The following is a 19,460-nucleotide window of genomic DNA, read 5'->3' on the forward strand; positions in this document are numbered from 1 at the left end:
AGGTCTAGGGGCTCCGGAGTATACTGAAAAGTGCATGAGACACTTGTTTTTTGTTGTAATTTGTCTGGTTTTATAGGTCGAACAGGCATGGTTGACAAGTCAGAGTGTGATTCAAAATAGAGTGAAAGAATTTTCAACTGAGACCTGGCGATTCCTTTGGGCACCAAGAGAGACCTACTGATCAGTTGAGAGTAAAATTTCCAGGAACAAATTTGCTTGCAAATCAGGGAAACTGCGAAAGAAGGAGTAGCTGCTAGAGCAAAAGGCCGTCAGTGAAAAATCTGTAAGGTTTCTGAAGCGACTGTGCTACTCTACATTGTAGTAAACAGACAAATTGGATTTTTTGATTTTGTTCAGTGCTCGCAATAACTTTGCGTTAGTTGAGTGTGAATCTGAGGATTTTAGGACAAGCCACAAGACTTTGTCAGCCACTATACGTATGAGTTTGATATTATTAGAAGCAACCTGGGATAGGTCGGTTAGTGACAGGGGTCGTACATGGATTGGCGGACAATCGTTTTTTCAGGCTGTTTGCGTTTCGTTCAGTCACTGCGGTTTGACAGAGCCTCGCACAGTGTGAAGGCATTGTGATGGGACATCCCCTGACCCCATGGTTGACCCTGTCCACTCCCCTATGCACCGTAACAAAGCATGATAACTAACCTGCTGTTGACTAAACCTAGAGTGAAATGAGATTCAATTTCTTTAATGAACAAAGGCACTACCTTTAAAGTAAGCCTTTAATTCTATGTTATTACAGCTGATGCACTAATTAGAGTACCACTTTCAGAACACACAGTTTGGTTGCAATTTTTCTTCTTGAGTGCATATAACTTGAGAAAATATAACTCGAGAAAATGCAGTTTCCATAATACTTTTATGCGGTCACTAGGCGAGCTTGCAACATGAAAAAAAACTGGTGGTACCAGGTTAACTTTTCACCCTATTTGATGTGGTATAAAGGCATTTTTAATGCTGTAATATGACTTTAACTTGGTCAAATGCAATTACCTGACTACTCCAAAGGCATCTCACTTAAAGCTGTCAAGAGTGCCTGCTCTTGAGGAGACTATATCACTTGTATTTGAAATCACCCTTTGCACCAAAATACTAATTAAGGTGGTCTGATGATGGCAAGGGTGTGCAACTGTGTGAAACTGCTCTACAGGAGGAAGGCCAGCGTGGAGGTGCACAGGGGCTGCTTAAGCTGGGTGAGGACACACAGTTGGATTATGAAGACATGGGCCTTGGCGAAATGATGGATGTTGACCCCCCATGGGGGAGGAGCACAGGTGGTGGTAGAGCAGGGCTTGTGGCACAAGCAGGTGGATAATGTGGTTGTTCCTAGTGTTTTACAGGAGGTACCCGCCACTCAGAAGAAGCGTGTCATGGATGGTGGTCATGGTGGACCTTTGCGACTGGTTAGGTAGCTGGATCCAGAGAGGAGGACAACTTTGACACAAGGTGAGATTAATAGGAGCTGCAGCAGCAGCATGGCAATGTTATCTACTGGGGTAGATGTAGGAGGTGACTGGGGCAGCGGGAAGCTGCAGTTGAGCAAATGTTGGTATGTCAAGGACACCATGGTGGGCACAGAAAAACTGGGGCAGAAGGAAATGGCATGTGCGCCACAACAGACACAACTGGGATGACCAGGCAGGGCAAAACGAGGGCTATTGGGGACCGAGTAGAACCCACGGGAAGGATGGCAATGGAACAAATGTAGGGGGGATGGAGGAACAGGACTTTAGTATTCGGGAGAGTAAGGAGCTGAAAATCAAAAAGTTGCCATATATGTGGGTGATAAAACCACTTAACGCCCATTTGATGTTGTCCAAAAAGGAGAAAATTAAGAAAGGAGATTATGTGGAGATGTTTAAGATTCTACATAGGGAACTTAGAGTAAGGGAAGAGTAAAAGGAGGAGGAATATTAGCTGGTAAAAATGCCCCAACCCATATGAACATTGAAAACTGGACAGCTGCATTTTTGGAATTCGCTAGTGTTTGCTGTGAAAGATAACCAGAGAGGTCTGTAGCCCTGTTCAAGTACATGGATGTGATCAGAAAATCTCAGATCACGTATGGGGGTATAAATGGGCACAATACTATGACGAGTTTCTGGCATGAATGGCATGGGACTCAGAGGAAAAATGGGGGAAGATCAACAATGACCTCTGCTAAAAGATAATGGGGCTGTCCCAATCTATGAAGGCCATTTTACAGCCAGTGGCCTCCAATAGTATATCAGCCCTTTCAAGGCTGTCCCACTCTAGGTGGAGTGGGACAGAAAAACAAAAGTCAGGGATGAGTGTTGGGGCATGCTGGGACTTTAACAAAAGGCTATGTACAAGGAATGTGCAGGGAGGCACATTTGCATGCATTGTTATGGGGCATGGGGGAGTGGACAGGGTCAACCGGGGGTAGGGGGTGGTCAGTGGAATCTGCACAAAAAGAATTTTGGCACAGCACAAAATGCACAAGGGGGATTCCTGGTAGGTATGGGCTAAAAAGGAGCAATGGGAAAGGGCTCATATACCAATTGACTTGAGACGCCTGGATTTCCTGCTGGCCCAATACCCCAACAAGGAAGATGCTAAGTTGCTAAGCGAGGGGTTTCACTGGGGGTTCAAGCTGGGTTACGAAAGCCCATGGGTCTGCAGGTGTGCAGAAAATATGAAGTTTGGTAAGTCACATAAACAGGTGGTAGCCGGTAAAATGCAAAAGGAAATTTAAGACAGGAGGATGGCAGGTCTTTTTGACGAATGGCCAATGCATGACTTTGATTGTGTCATCAATTGGGGTGGTTCCCAAGAAAGAAAAGGGTCAGATTAGGCACATTTAACACCTATCCTGGCCGGAGGGACATTCACTGAATTACTTTCTTGAAGAAGAGGTGGCCTCAGTGTCATATTGTTCAGTGGATGTAGCCATGGCTGAACAGGTAGGAAAGGTGGCATGCATGGCCAAATGTGACATAAAGTGTACTTTTAGGCTATTGCCCGTACACCTGGAGGATTTCCAGGTACTGGGAATATAGTTTGAGGAACAGTGGTACGTGGAGAAAGTGCTGCCCATGGGGTGTTCCGTTTCATGCACCCTGTTTGAAAGCTTCAGCTTTCTCCTACTATGGGTTTTCACTCGGCACACTGGTCAGAGTACAGTGACGCTTTACCTGGATGACTTTTTTTCTGTGGATTATCCCAGTTCAGCGGACTGCCAACGCCAATTGGTACAGTTCCAGCAGCTCATGGGTGGCCTGGGGGTGCCACTTGCACCAGAAAAGATGGTAGGGCCCAGCATGGCTCTATCATTTCTGGGTACTGAATTGGAGTCAACAGCAATGGAAGCACAGCTACTCCTGAAATAGAAGGCAAACGCAATGATGGCTAGTGAAAAAGTAACAGTAAATGATGGGCAGGTCTTGCTTGGACACCTGAACTTTGCTTGAGGAGTAGTCAGGGCAGTCAGGACTTTTTGCAGATAGCTCAGCTTGTTTCTAGCGGGTCTGTCTCAACCCCATCACCATGTGCGGTTTTCAGTGGGTGGGAAGGAGGATTTGTGCATATAGCACAGGTTCCTGGATGAATTCAATGGTATCCCATTGGGGGTACCGAAAGATTAGGAATGGGACGTTCAGATTTATTCTGACGCAGCGGGTGGACAGGGTTTCAGGTTGTATTGGCACGGCTGGTGGTGTGCAGAGGAATGGCCAGATGATTGGAAGCACTGAGGGTACAGCATTGCTTTTCTTGAATTCTTTCTCCTGATGGTGGCAGTGACACTGTGCGGCCAAGAGCTGGCACATCATAAGGTCCTCTTTTGGATTGTGGTGTTTATTATCAACAGACAGTCTGCCAGGGATGCACAGGTCCTCGAGCTGGGTGTTTGTCCTGGGTTGTCTGAGGCATGATTTAGCGTTTAAGGTTAGACATGTACCAGGAGTGAACAATGACATTGTAGATGCTTTGTCTCAATCTTAGTGGGAGAGTTCCCATGGACTGGCCACAGGATTGGACAGGGTCAGGACACCTATGCTGAAGGAAAAGTAGATAGGAGAAAAAGTTGGCGATAGAGTCTTTGGCAGAGTCTACTAGGTGTTCTAATGCACTGGCATGGGAGGAATATATCTATTATGGAGCTCGGCAGAGGCCGGCAGATTGGTGCAGGGAGGAGGACACAATCCAGTTCTTACTGACATTTATTGAGAAGGATTTATCTACAGATACGATAATGGGGGAAGCTGGCAGGCATCGTATTCATGGGTAAGCTGTGATGAGGTTATGCACCATCCGTGAGGGAGCTGGGCCAAGGATGCTGGAGGGTTGGACCAGAGACAGGGGCAGGGGGATAGAAGGAGAAGGCCACTGATGAGGAGTCTGTTTGGGAAAGTTTTGGAATTCCTGGAAGCCATATGCAAAGGACGGAAGAGAGTTTCTTGTTCTCCACGTTGATGTTGTGGATGTTTTATGGGGCCTTTAGGGTTTTGGATGTGCTGGGTGGAAGGGGTGCATGTGGGATTCAGTGGGATCAGGTCTCCAGCAATGTAAAGTTTGTGGAACTTCACTTGCACAAGTCCAAGACTGATGAGAAATCTCAAGGGAAGACAATGGTGTTGCAGGGAATTCTGGGTCGAGGACTCTGTCCTGTTCTGTGGGGTGAGCTGTTGCAGGGAAGGAGGGGGTTCTGACATGCTAATGGGGCACGAGTGACATCGTTTCAGCTTTTGGCAATATTGTGCAAGGCCTTGGCTCATGTTGGGGAGGACCTGAGGACTTTTGGAACCCACTCCTTCAGGATTGGGGCAGCAAGATGGGGCTGGAGCAGAGATAAGATCTTGAGTTTTGAGAGATGGTGTTCTGTTTGCTATCACCACTATGTGTGTTTGGGGGGGGGGTGAGAATGTGAGAATGTTGACTGTCATGAGGTCGTTTTTTGTGTTGCTCACATGTTTTGTTTAATCAGGTGCTGTTGCGGGCCTGCAGGCTGTCGATCTGGATTGTAGGCCATTCATTTATCAAATAGGCAGAGAGGCATGAGCCTCAGAGAGGTCACAGTGCGCTTTTGGGCCTTGACAATGGACTGTATACAGTGACATAGCATGGTAGAGGAGGTGTCAGATAAAAAGAATTGTGGAAATGTTTAAATAGTTTGGTGAGATGACATAGATGTCCGGCTGTTTTGTTGCATCACCTCAGGGAGAATGACATGGTGGTGTGCAAAGGGTTAGCATTGCTCAAAAAGATGAAAAAGGATCCTAAGGAGATAAAGCACTAATGGTTAGGGTTTCACGTCATCTGGATTGAGTTTGTTCCACGGAGGGAATGGGGGGGGTGCAAAGTGGCCTCCGTGATTTACAAGGCTAGGAGGAATATAAACAAAGAGATGCATGTAGGATAAATATGTGAGAGGTGGTAGGTACTTTAGGGGTGGGGAATCAGTGATGGCAGGCTGTTTTGTCTATAGTTAGGTTCAGTTTTGTAAAAGAAAAAGGCCTAAGGTTTTAATCTGTGATGCACACCTGTTTTCAATAAAGTGGCCTTTTTTACACCAAAAATAAGAGTCTGTGGTCTGTGCTGCCCCCTTCATCCAAAAAGAATCTGCTGCAAGCCCCATTGACTTTTCCACTGATGGTATCAGTGTGAGGGGCAGGACAAAGGACGTCCCCATGTAACGCATCGAAGGAGGGAGGGACAGGGAAGGATTAGAAACCATAAAGGGGGTACGTTGTGCCAGCCAGATTGCGGAAGAGCCCAGGCGCATTGATGTTTCTCTGCCTGCATTCTCTGGTGTGACCTGATACTGAATGGACTGTTCTTGAATCAAACACTTAATTCAAGTGCTCTGGTTACCAAGGCAACCTCATACCTTTTTACTGTGCTATTCTTCAGAAGGGAAGAGTGAAGCTGCTAAGAGCTAAGTACATTTCACATTAGATTCCTCCCGGCACTATTTGTGACTTGTCCTATTCCATCAACCATACACCACTGTCTATCCTTACCCAGTGGTGTAACAATAACCCCTGCAGCCCCCAGGATGCATGGGGTGCCGAGTTCAACACAGTATACTATTTACAGGTGGTGGACCCCTGGCCTGAGAGCTCCAAACTGGGTTGGGGGGGGGGGGCTCTGTGTACTTTACAGGGGGGGGGGGGGGTGCGCTCAAGTTTCATTACGCCACTGTCCTTACCAAAGATTTAAGGTTCATTTTTGGTTCTTGCCTTTGAGACAGCTTTACCTGTCTCGCCAGACTATTGTTTTAAAAAACAATTATGCACACATACATATTAAGAGTAGGCCTAGTTGTAATGTTCATTACAACGGAGAAATCAGAGTAATTTCTGTAATTCTTATGATGGAAAATTACTGAGAATTATGTGATTATGCCCTTTCACGTAATCTGGAATAATTAAAGGCAAAAATGCCTACCGGAGTGCACAGGAATAGAGCGTGAGCGGCTGCTGGCTGCTTCTGTTCTGTTGCGTTTAACTTTTTCTGTGTGCAAAATGCGTCCTTAGGTCCATTTAGATGCAAGGGTGCATTCTGAGCTAAGAAAAGAGAGCAAAATGCAGAGTTCCATTCCTCGCGAAAATCCACGTAATGTTGATGACATTACTTGTAATTACACTACAGTAAACTCTTTGAGATTCCAGTTAGGGGTCATTTATTTTCTGCCAACTTATTAAGGTTGTTGTCATAATATTTTTAAGTGCCATTATAACACTATTGTTGCCTCTGATTTGAGTGCATGGTTATGTGGTGATTTCCCCTTGTGTCCCTCACATATAATAGTAAGAAAATGCACGGCACAACTGAAAGGCCTGCTGTTTAAACTTCATCACTAGTTAAACAGCTGCTTCAATAAATTATTTTTTAAATTATTTATTCCAAGCATTTGGCTGCCACGTTTAAGTGCCATGTTTTATTATTTTTTTCCTTTTATTAATGTGACACAAAATAACTATCAGAGCATTTCGTCAAGGCCACAAACAGTTGTGTTTCCAATGTTTGTTTTTCATTGTGTCTCACGGTTTTTGGACATAAGCTCCATGTATGGACCCCCCACGTGCGTGAATATGGTTATTATGTAGCAGCTCTCTCTGAGCCTCCGTAGGGATTTCTCATATTCATATATAAAGCCCCCGGGGAGAGAACCTCGTGTAACCCACTTTGGGGGTCATTCCGACCCTGGCGGCCGGCGGTATGTTGGCGGTAACACCGCCAACAGGCTGGCGGTGTTCCGCCAGCAATTGTGACCGTGGCGGAAAAGCCACGGTCATACCGCCGGCCCCTCCACTTTCCCGCCAGGCTTCTGCCTGGCGGGCATAATCCCCAGGGCAGCGGTGCAAGCACCGCTGCCCTGGGGATTATGAGTCCCCGACCGCCAGCCTGTCCGTGGCAGTAAACACCGCCATTGAAAGGCTGGCGGTAAGGGGACTGGGGGTGCCCCTGGGGGCCCCTGCACTGCCCATGCACTTGGCATGGGCAGTACAGGGGCCCCCAGGCATAGCCCCATCGCGCATTTCACTGCCTGAATTTCGGGCAGTGAAATGCGCGACGGGTGCTACTGCACCCGCTGCACATCAACATTGCCGCCGGCTCTATTACGAGCCGGCGGCAATGTTGATGTGCCATTTCCGCTGGCCCAGCAGAAATGTCGGAATAGAGAGGCATGAATACCGCCGGTAATGGTGGTATTCTGTCTCCCCCGGCCTCGGTGGTCTGGAGAAAAGACCGCCGAGGTCGGAATGACTCCCTTTGTCTCTTCGTTATTGTGTTACTATAAAATTGTGACAGGACAAACACCTCAATGCTTACTCTTTCTGTGTGAGTGTCAATAGTAGGCGCATGGACTCACTCTTTATCAAGTTCTCAATAGCCCTAGAGACTTTAAGAGAGTTTCAGGTCTACTGCTTATCATTTGCCTGTTGAAATGCAAACGTCCAGTTCCAAACATGCAAATCTCACTTCAGTAGATTCTTGAACTTCGATCTCAGAACCTTATCATAAGCCCTGCCAGTCTCTCTCATCCCATCTTTTTAGGGTCGAGCCTGCGTCGCATGCGCTTGAGCATGCGTTTGACTAAGCAAGATGCTTTAGTTATTAATAAGGGCTCGGAGCCCCGTCCACGTCACGTCAGTGTCTGTCATTGGTTCGTGGGATTGCCTGTTAGAATCTGCTTGATTTCATTAGTGGAAGGCATGCATACGTCATGCCTTTTCCGGTGGATAGCCCTCCTCGAGCGCATCGACCAAGTACAGAAAACATGCGAGGCTCGCTGTTTTCCGTCCGGCTCGTGGACTACTTTTTCTCTATTTTCCCAGCATGATCTCGCTTGGCAGAAGTCGAGCGCTTTACATAATATCGACCCTGTTACACAGTTAATTGCACTTTTTCCGGTTAGTACATAAATGCACTTTTGCCGATAGGTTTCATTACCAGTTAAAAGTCGGGTTAGGAGTTTACGATGCTATCAGCTCTAACACGAGCAAACGCGAGACCTGTTGCATTGCAAATGCTTGTTCTTTGACCTGTCACTGTCTTACTGTGATAAGCCTCAAGCCCTTATCTCTCCAGTACACATATGACTTGATTTATTGTTACTGTAAGATTTGCAAAGGGACTACTTTGCAATCACATATGATAATAGCCAGTAGATATGCATTCAGCATTATCTGTGATTTTTACTTGTTTCTTGTTATAATGTAAGGTATGAAAGGCCCAGGCCATCTTTCTGTGTACAGTCTCTCGCAGTCATTTTCCAAGATCGATTGAGACAAAATATATAAAACTCCTTCTTGTGGAATCAATTGCTATGGCTTCTGTTTGTTTTCAAGTCATGTAGCTGCTGTTGTATTAAAAAACACGAGTAGGTAAACTAGTTTTCCAAATGCTCAGCAGTGGCATTGTTTACCCCAATGCCATTAGAGGACGGCAGACCATGGTGCAAGGGTGCGTGCGTTGGAACTAGGCAGCAATTTTTTGTGCCAGTGCAGGGGGAAAGGACAGAAATGTGCAGTATCTTGTAAATACGGTGCACTGCTGCCCTTTCAAAGTGGCACAGGGCAGGTATTTGCTGTGCCACCTGGCGCCATGAGGCTCGTAAATGAGGCCCTTAATGTGTAGTTAAATGTGTGATCATTGATGCCATTGGCTAGTACTGCAATGAGATGCATATTCAGAGCTTGTGATGAATCATAAGATGGTGTGCTTGTTTATCATGTAGTCATAGCTTCAAATGATTCATAACAAACACCCTAGATCCCCGAAATACATATTCTTCAGAAAGTGTAAATAGCACATCATATTTTAAGGGATGGCTGCCATTCTAAAAGCTCTTTTTAACAATGTTTTACTAGCAGGGAGCTCCCATAGAAATCACATACCAGATGTGTTAACCGTCTCCTTGTCTTCCAAAACCTGCTAAATTTGTCATTCATTTTATCATCACTACTTTAATGTAACTGTGCTCGATGTCCTGCAGAGCACACCATCTTGGAAAGACAGCTCAGTGGACCAATGAATCTGCTGAAGAAATGTACTTGCAGCCCCCAGACCATTGATTCTAGACCTTGCATGGCCATCTCCTCTTTTTGTGGTTGTTAGGTAGACACTGAGGAGCTCATTGTGAGTTTGGAAATACCACCACAGGACCGCCAAACTTATGGGGAGGACGCCACTGCCATGGCGGTGACATCCCTCCTGAATGTATTACAATATTCCTGCTGAGCTGATCTGCGGGAACATTGTAATATGCATTCCCACTGGGCTGACCAGCGGGAACAGTGCTAGGATATCGGCCTTCACTCCCTTAAGGGAGAAGAGGCCAATATCTTAGCACTCTAACACCCTCAGAATGAGCACTGTCTGCAGTGCAGACAGTGCGCAGTCCGACAGTGCTGGGTAAGGGGGCCCCCGGCACTGCCATTCCACCATCCTTTTAATAGCGGGGTCCCTGTCATGAAAAGGCTGGCAAAAATTGGGGTTGTTATCAGCCAGGTGGCACTGAGTTTAACTCCGCCATGGCTGGTTACAAGCCAGACCGCTGCCACCCGTCGGGATCTATGACGGTGGTCTTTAGGCGGGTCAGCTTGCCAAAATTGTAATTGGGTGGTCGGACCATCAACGCAAGGGTGGCGGTCCTTGGACCACCACACTCATAATGAGGCCCACAGGGAAATTGAATTGGGTAATGATAACATCTTTTTACAGCACTTCCAAGCACAGTAGCAGCAATAACTATATAAAAACTAATTATTATTATTGTTTTAGCTCCCTTGTAACTGATTTCAGATTTTGCCATTGAAGGCAGCCTGTATTATTGCCATTACTTAGCAAGAAGACATAAATAAATTCATATTCACGATTTGGTGTTGAATGTAGACAAGGTTGGGAAAAATGTTCTTAAGAATTAGTTCTTCAGGTTTGAAGATTACATGCACTATGATATTTTAACTTTCAACACGGTCTCAGAATTCATGTAGACTCTGCAATCATATTAACCATGCAGAATAAAAAAGCACAACAAAATACATTTTTTACAATATAAAATATTCATTTTGTTTTATATTTTCTGTCCTAAACATGAAATATACACATTTATGATCCATATACTTTCTTTGAGACACAGTATTTTTCAAAACGTATCCAGATTTAATTCCTCGGGGTACTCACTCACATCCATAACAGAAAATGCATTTCTCTTCTGTTTTTCCTAGGTATGCTTTTGGCTGTGTCTGAATGGGCTTAATGCCACCAGTAAAGTTCAACTAATGTATTTTCCGAAATAAGATGGCTCTTTGTCTCTTATGGGATTCAGAAAAAATAACATTCCAGTCTGGTAATATTCTGGTGGATCAACTCTATTTTCAAATGCATGAATCAACAAATGAACCGTACTATTTTCTGCTCATTGTATACATACCATATTATTTATAGTAGTACTAGTAATCGTATTATTACTACATATGGAGTTATTTTTTTAAATATTTACTGTTTGCATTATTATTGGTTAAAATATTTTAAAATATCCGTTATACATAACAAACTGACTAACCCACTCCTATGATTTTAGGGCCCTGTGGACTTGTAAACATCAGATTTCACCTTCGCGCAATTTAGTCATATCGATTTTATGGGCCTTCGGAGACTAAAAGACTGATTAAACCTCCCAGAGTTTGACTCTTTTACTTGCTGACTTAATGGTTGCACACAAGTCTTTGCAACTATATTGCTTGTTATCAGATTTTTGGTGGTTAATCCGTGGTACAGTACAGTAGTCTAAGCAGGTAGATCTACAGAATATCCTAAGTAGCGGAGGTTCTGCTGCATACATTAGCATTCATACACTAGAATTTAAATATCATATCAATTTACTTGAGATACTCATAACTTCCTTTTTCAGAAGGAGGTGTCATACTATGTTTTCATGTCACAAAATGAAAGAACAATGGAACAGTAGGGAAATGGTATTACTCCTTTCTGTTCAGTGCCATTAGACTGAAAAATGTGCTACTATGTTTGCAATCGCAGGCCTCAAAATGGAGATTCAGAAAGGTATTATAAAAAAGTCATAGCTCACTAAATGTATATGTTAGTCCTTCTCATGAAAGTTTTTAAAGACTTGTTGCTAATTCCCGAATCGCTCCTTTAGAACAAAACCCAATTTAAGTATGTGTAGCCATAAGCACTGGTAGAATATCCCTAAAACGTCATATGTTTTATAAACAGACTGTAAATTTACAACATGCAATTCAGGAAATTGTTTCCATACGTTCTCAAATATATTGCCTGTTCTCCTTTTCATGTGAAAGCTTTTCAAGTGTTTCTTTGAAACTCATTACAGCTTTCATGTGATGAACCACCCTCATTAAAGGGCTTCGGGCTCATCCATTTTCTAAAAGTGATCCTCTTTATCATCAATAATGGTTTCTATAGGAATTGTCTCTGAGGGCTCTTGAGTAGATCCATTTGCTAATTATAGCCCAGGGAAACCAGTTCTTTAGAAATTGTTACCTGAAGACTCAAAACTAACATTATTTTCTCAGAGACCACACTCCAAAATTGTTTTATTCTTTTGCATATATAGATGTTATGTATTAGACAACCATGAAAGCCATCACATGCCCCACTACTGTCATTGCCCGGCAGCCAAATCAGAATGCAAATGGTTTCTGAGAATACTTTTTGTTGTATGAAGGTTATCTTTAGATCAAATGAAAAGTAGAAATTGACATTCTGCATGTTAGACAACAAAGTATCTATTATTGGTTCCTGAAGATTCAATCTGTGTGTATTCTTTAGAGCTTTCAAACATTTATTTAGTTTTTGTGCAGTTACATCCAAACAGAGAGTCACAGGGTAGCGCTTCACCTCCAACAGTCACTGCATCATCTCACACAGTAACATTCCATTAAGTTTACATCACAACCTAAGAGGATGCTACCAAGATTCCAACCCAATATTCTACCCCAAGATACCAGTGTTTTATTAATCACAAAAACGGTTTACTACTATACCTGTAACTGTAATTATGTTTAGCTCTCTCAAAGCCTAATGTATACATATGTATACTTAGAAAAAGTAGATAATGTAATTGTTAGCTGTTTTAATCTACTTCCCTACTGTACAAACACTTTTCAGATATATGATACCAGTTCCTTTGACATAGTGTGAATTTAAAGTTGGTTCACTTAGCAACACCTCTCAACCCACGTCATATTCATTAATATGTGAGTTAAATCTTGCAAGATGATTGCAAGTGCATTTCACAAAATGTTGAAACTGTCTCAAGAGTGCACTATTTTCTTGGTGTTCATGAAGTTTACATTGCATGTCATTGTCTACGCATGTGACATTCTCCTTCATCATAGTTTCATCCATAGGTTTGTGACCCACCTATCCTCATCAACATGATACGCAATGCTTGCATAAATCATGCATAAGTAATATAAACCTATTTGACTCTTACTCATGCTTAACTAAGATATCTCTTGCTTTGCAATCATGTGCATCTCCATGTAAGTTACTGATTATGTAAAGATCAACAGTGTTAGAAAACAAATTGAAATAGTTTTGATCAGGAAGGTGTGCTGGAATCAGAAAATAATATCCATGTGAGACCACCCATAACAACTCCAGTGAAGAAGAAAGAACCAAACACAATAGCTCTTCTTAACCTTTATAAAAAGTACACGTTAATAAGCTGCAACTCTCTTCTCATTTCATTTTAGTAGTGAAGATGGAGGGGTAAGAAGGCTACAGCAATAGACATGGAAAGGGTTAAGTGAGAGGAGTGGGTTGGTAGCTAAATAGGAACACAAAACTTTTTTTTTAAAGTGAAATTGTTATCAGTCTCTACAGCTTGGACTGCTTGGAAATATTTACAGGTGTGGAGTAATGTGGAGTAATGTGACATTGCTGCAATGTTGTTGTTGTCCGGCGCTTTGCCAAAAGCATTCTAAATGGTCATGATTTGTTTTACTTTAAACGTCATTTTACTTAGTGATAACATTTCATTTGATACTAAGACATTATTCATATATGAATACATAAATATCTTAAATCAATTAAGGAATCAAAATAAAATAAAAGGGATTGGGAAAACATAATCCATAATAAAGTTTGCATTGCGGGAGTATTGAAAAGAGCCAATGTGAAAGAGATTATGCACTCTTTTCTGGAAGGTTTCAACATTTATTGACAATTTTCTGGAGTTAGTTTTCACAGTAACTATATAACGCTTCTTTTTCTAAAGTTTCTCTATGGAAGAGAGGACTTAGAGAATATCAAAAAGAAAATTAAATTAATAATAAAGAGAGAAAAATTATGGCATTCTGAGACAGCATCAAACATGTGGAAGATTGGATAACTAGTCACACAAGCAAAAGAAATGCATCAGAATGTATGTAATCTCCATGAATTCTATTTTTGTAGGCAAACAACAAAATTACACTGCAATGGTTGTGTAATTTACAAAGGACTTGAGTAGTAGAACATATAATATACAAATAGCAACTACTATTACAACACAAGTGGGCTTTATAATGTATAGTATTGTTCATTAGGAGAACCAGAGGATATCATATCTAAAAGCTTGAGGCGTGAACTACAATTGGCTGCATTGCTGTTTGCTACATGCAGTGGGTTACCCAGTGTTCACAAGTGCATAGTTCATTGAGGTTCTGCTTAGTAAGTTTACTAATGCATTTGCTGTACTTGGTCTGCCAGTATAATGTCTTTGTCACATATCACATGAATAGTCAAAGGTATAGAGGATCATTGAATATGGTTCCATTCTCACAACAGCACACACCACAAATTAACTACTGGCCATTCGCCTAGTATCCAACAAGAAATGTTACACTGGACATCTCACAAACACACATCAAATGTAACACAGATATGCAATAGCATTCACATTTATGACTCTCCACACACTGTACTACAAAAACCATTTTAAACGGAACTCCAGACATACACATAATAGAGCAAAATATGCAACTAAATGCATGTTTATACATTCTAGAGGAATTGCCATTAACAATAAATTCCACACATATATATTTACTTGGTAATGGAGACATCTGCTGAAGGAGACCACGCATTAATTATCTCACACAGTCCTTCAGTCTAACTACAACTCTGCAAAGTCAGCACACTAATCTATCTTGAATTACACTCACCTCCACACCACTGACAATATACCTCCACACACTGATCACACTCGGGTCTGCTATAGAAGCCTCAGGACCAATGAAAGTGCTTCAATACCATATCTATTGCAGATGTGTGCTGTAAGAAGAATAACAATATTAATTAAAATAGGGTGTGCATGTTTGATGTTCTTTGTTACCCCATACCGAAAGAACAAAATATTTAATTTAATTGACTTTAAAAGGTACTGTGGACAGCAGAGGGGAAGTTGGTAAGTGAATGTTTTTTTCTTGGGGAGTGAATGGGATGTGCGGCGTTAACGAGGGGTTTGAAGTGAAGGCGTGGAGACAAACATAAACAGAATGGGCCTATTCACAAAATACTTTTGTAGTACATGAAGTAGCTCACCTGTGTTATTCTCACATGTTTATGTGAACAGGCTCCAAAAGAAATAAAATGGGAATAATTCTGAAATATCCACATTCAGTTGGTACAAATGGGAAGGACTGTGCCCTCTTTGCGCTTTTACTGATAAGGAGTTGGACATTTCAGAGTCAGTTCACAAAGGCATGAAAAGGTATGCACAAGAGTACTTCTGTAGTACTACCATTATTCAATAACACTCTTGTGTATCAGCCCCCACATCAGTGCAATCAGCCATAGGAAAAGCTGCAATGCAGCCTCAAAGGTAGGGAAGCAAGTTAAGGAGGGAAAGTGAGAGCAAAATGCTGAGGGTCTAGGGAGCCTAACCAATAAAAAACAACATTTTAAGGCATGGTCATCTTCTGAAATTGTATGTGTAAAAACATGAACATATGCATTTGTCACAACATAATTTCTGACTGGAATGATAGAATTTAATTTTATTCCATCCACAAGTCTGTTATAGGGAGGTGAAAGTGAGGTAAACAGCATTAAGATACAATCTATGTTAATTTCATGTCATATAGTCCCTCATTCAGTTTACTTACTTTTAAGCATTTACTGCTTGTGTCAGAGGAATACCTGTGTGCACCAACCAACAACCACATTGACTCTGAGTAGTAAATTTAAATAGATTTTTAATCCTATTTTATCAATTTAGAAGAACACAGTAGCACATTGGAACCCTAGGATAGTCACTCTTTTCCCTGCTCCCAAAATGGAAAAATGTTGTTTAAATAGATGTTCAACACATGCTTTTAAGGCACTGTTTGCAGAGGTGTCCTGCGAGATAACATATTTAATTAGTTAGTCTACTGTACAAATAACTAGACTAAACAGAGGGCATTTTGCCAGACTTAAATGGGAAGGGAAAACAATTATCTTGTAGGTTTCAGCAGCTGCTCAAAACTGTCATCCATCTCTAATCCTGGAGCTGATTGCTACAGAGGAGGCTTTTGGAGAATCACTGTAGTGGATTTAATGTTCTTTTCCAAGTATCCCTAAGCCCGATTAGAAGAACATTTGTTATTAAGAGATCTGACACATCATTCCCCTCAATTTTGGCACTACTGGATTGTCGAAAAAAAAACCTGGGAACATTGGTTTCCCACCTTATTACAGTTAGATGTAGATCCATCGTTTACAATGGCAGTGAGCTGCATTATAATTCACGTCCAGGATAACCCAAATTATGTCCATTTCCCAATAGACTTTGTAGCAATATAAATACCGTACTTTGACAGACAAATGAAGAGACGCAAAGAGTCTCAGTTGGAGGAAAATTAATGTGCCACAGCATTCTTCCTGGAGTTCAGTTTGTTGAAGTTGTTTGTTTCTCTCTCTTGGCATTGCACTAGGTCTCCACAAACAAGATTACCTAATTTAGCATGCATTTCCTGGAATAAGAGCTCTCACAAAAGCAAATGTGATCCTCATAATCCTTTGGATTTGTGTGCGGGAACACAGTATACAGAAGGGCTTTTCAGGAAATCACCTGCACACCACTTCACCTGCACACCACGTTCAGACTTTTGTTGCTATTACTGTTGCTATGTTGACTTCGCCCTCGAATCTCCTCTGAGATCATTGGCATGGCCACATTAGCACTGGGAATAACCACAGTGGGCTGAAGGACAGTGGCTTCTTTTAGAGTTGGATGGGTTGAGTTGCCTTCAGCTTATCCAGGGTCTGACAGCAGGCTCATAGGACACACAACTTTCATACTTGCATATACATATGATTTATTGTTGTGGAGAGATAACACTCTTGGGTGCTGTGCCAGGTGGTGATGTATTTGTATATTTTATCTGCTCATCTGGCATTGGTAAGAGCCCATTTCCAATTGTTAGTGCCTTTAGTTGTCACTCTAGTCCTGCCGGCAGGCTATTATAATGTCCATAGGCAAAACATGGGCCAGTATTAACAAATAAAGTATAGACGAGGACAGGAATGGAACTTTAAATTAAGGAAGTGATTCTCAAAAACAGTTGTTAATTGTGACAATTTAGCAATTTGTGAATCTTGGATAGTCAAAGACCCTTCCCTCAGATACATGAACAAATTGTAGAAGTCCTGGTTTGAGTGTGAAAATGCATGCTAAAAAGAAGATATATGATCTACATGTATTTTATTTCCTAACCCTATGTGTGGAGTGTTTTCACAAAGGGCACTTTTAGAGATGGTACGATAAAATATTAAAGTATGTTCTTTTCCCATATAATTCGTGAAAAATGCATCTTATAAACCATGGCACCCCTTTCCTATTCAAGAAGTACTTAGATACAATTATTCATATGTCAGTCTCTGGTAAGGTGTAACCATGTGAATGGATGGCATATGGAGCATTTTAAAAGAGACCAGGGTGATCTTCACTATGACTCAAGTTGTCAAAGGTACATGAAGTACTGCAATAGAAGGAATACTTCACACACTACTAAGTACAATTCACTAAGGGTGGAGACTTCTACCTGCGGTTGTCCTATACCACTGGCCCCATTCAGAAAGGACCTGACTCATAAAGGTTTACTCTTGAAGTACTCCTGAATTCCAGGAATAAACCATGCCTAAGACAAGTGTACTTCTATTTTACTCCAGAAGGGGTCAATTCACAAACAGATGTTTTGTGAGTGTAGTAATAGTAGTCCTTTGGTACTTCTACTTAGAAGTATGAATTGCAAGAACAGTTGAAATGCATTAATTAATTACTGTTTCTAGATGCAAGCCACTCTTAACATAGAATATAGCTTCTTGAATTGGCCTTATGTCTGAAGTGTTGCATAAAGATGAAAAGATCAGGGTGGTCATTACAAGTCTGGCGGTTACTTGAACATCAGACTCGCGGTGGCGGTTGGACCGCCACCAATGCAGCAGTCTGAGCACCACATTATGACCACGGTGGTCGTGCCACGGTCGGCCCACCAGCACCGCCAGGATTAGCTATTGCGGCGGTTTGGTGGTTGTGGAGGTCCTGATCTGCCAGGGCAGCGCTGCCCTCGGGATTACTACCTCATTCTCTGCCAGCGATTTTATGGCGGTAACACCACCATGAAAAGGCTGGCATAGAATGGGTGCAGGAGGCCCAAGGTGGGCATGGGCAGTGCATGCGCCCCCCGGGCCAACACTGTTTTGCAGACAGTGAACATTGTGAGGGTGGTGGTGCACCCTGCATCCTACAGCATTGCCACAGGCTCAATTACAAGCCAGAGACAATGCTGTAGGGTGTTTCCCACTAGGCCAGCGGGCGGAAACTCAAGTTTCTGCCCACCGACCAAGCGGGAAACTCGTATTGGTCCGGCAGGGAGGTAGACACTATGGTGGCAACCTCCCAGTCGGAAGTTCGGTGGAAGGGCAAAACCATCCACCGAACTCGAAATCAGGCCCTAGGTGTGTCAGGTAGTCAGTAGCTATGCATTTTGCTTGTCACTAACAGGAGGCCAAATCACAGAAATGTGAGTTTAGCTATTGAGGCCAGATTGTTAAAGATGTGTTGTCACTGTAAGTTCAGATGACATCTGAAAATCACTTTTTACTATGAAGACCTATTTCTCTGCAAATTTACACAATATTTGGGGATAAATTCAAAAATTTTGTGAATTACAATTTTTTGGAATGCACAGTATTTCTAAGTTGCACAGTCACTGCTTTCCATGAGTGTGACTGGAAACCACTGTGAGTTAACAATTACTGTCACTCAAAAACATTTACGCATTAGTTATTGTATAGAGTACAGAAGGGCACGTGGTATCTTTTGTATTAGTGCAATTGCAATTTATTTTTTCTTCTTTGTTTCCTTAGCATGATTTTTCCAGTGTAGAAAAAGCGCCCTAGTTGACAACTCCACTATCCATTCTCAAACTTTTTGAGGATGCTTCCCAAACCTCTCCACCCCACTACCCTGGAAAGGAATTTGCCTGTGCTCTTGGCAGGAGTAAATCTCCAATCATTTCCTGGGTGACAATGGGTTAATAAAAAGTATTCAAGTGAGTTTTCTCAAACTTACAGGGCATCCTGCCCTCTAACACTCTCCTCTGCATCTTGTACTCAACTGAAAATCTATGTGTGAGTAAATCTTTTACACATGTAAACACATGTGCCAGCCAAAAGCAGTTTTACACTACTTAGACCTTCATTAAATCAATCAATCACCCAATAGGGTGTCCAGGCGCTTGCAGGTCCAAGAGGCTTATTCGAACAGCCAGGTCTTGAGGGCCCTTTGGAATTCCGGAGGTAAGGTGATGGTCCCGAGAGTGTGGGGAGGCTGTTCCAGGTTTTTGCTGCAACGTGAGAGAAGGAACGCCTTCCACTTCTGCTTTGCTAGATGCTGGAGTATGGGCAAGTGAAAGGGAGGCAGAGAGTAGTCTTCTCGACGGTTGGTGGAAGTTCAG

General features: G+C 42.4%; 1 protein-coding gene across 1 annotated transcript in view; it reads right to left on the minus strand.

Moving 5' to 3' along the window:
* The window catches only part of LOC138259331 (nesprin-2-like), a 178,486-nt gene extending 163,756 nt beyond the window's left edge, over nucleotides 1-14,730 (minus strand). The window contains exon 1 of the mRNA XM_069206970.1: nucleotides 14,682-14,730. The gene's annotated coding sequence lies outside the window, so the exon portion shown is untranslated. The remainder of the gene's footprint in view (nucleotides 1-14,681) is intronic.
* Nucleotides 14,731-19,460: the final 4,730 nt, after the last annotated feature.

The sequence above is a fragment of the Pleurodeles waltl genome, chromosome 9, assembly GCF_031143425.1.
Source record: "Pleurodeles waltl isolate 20211129_DDA chromosome 9, aPleWal1.hap1.20221129, whole genome shotgun sequence".
Taxonomy (NCBI): Eukaryota; Metazoa; Chordata; class Amphibia; order Caudata; family Salamandridae; genus Pleurodeles; species Pleurodeles waltl.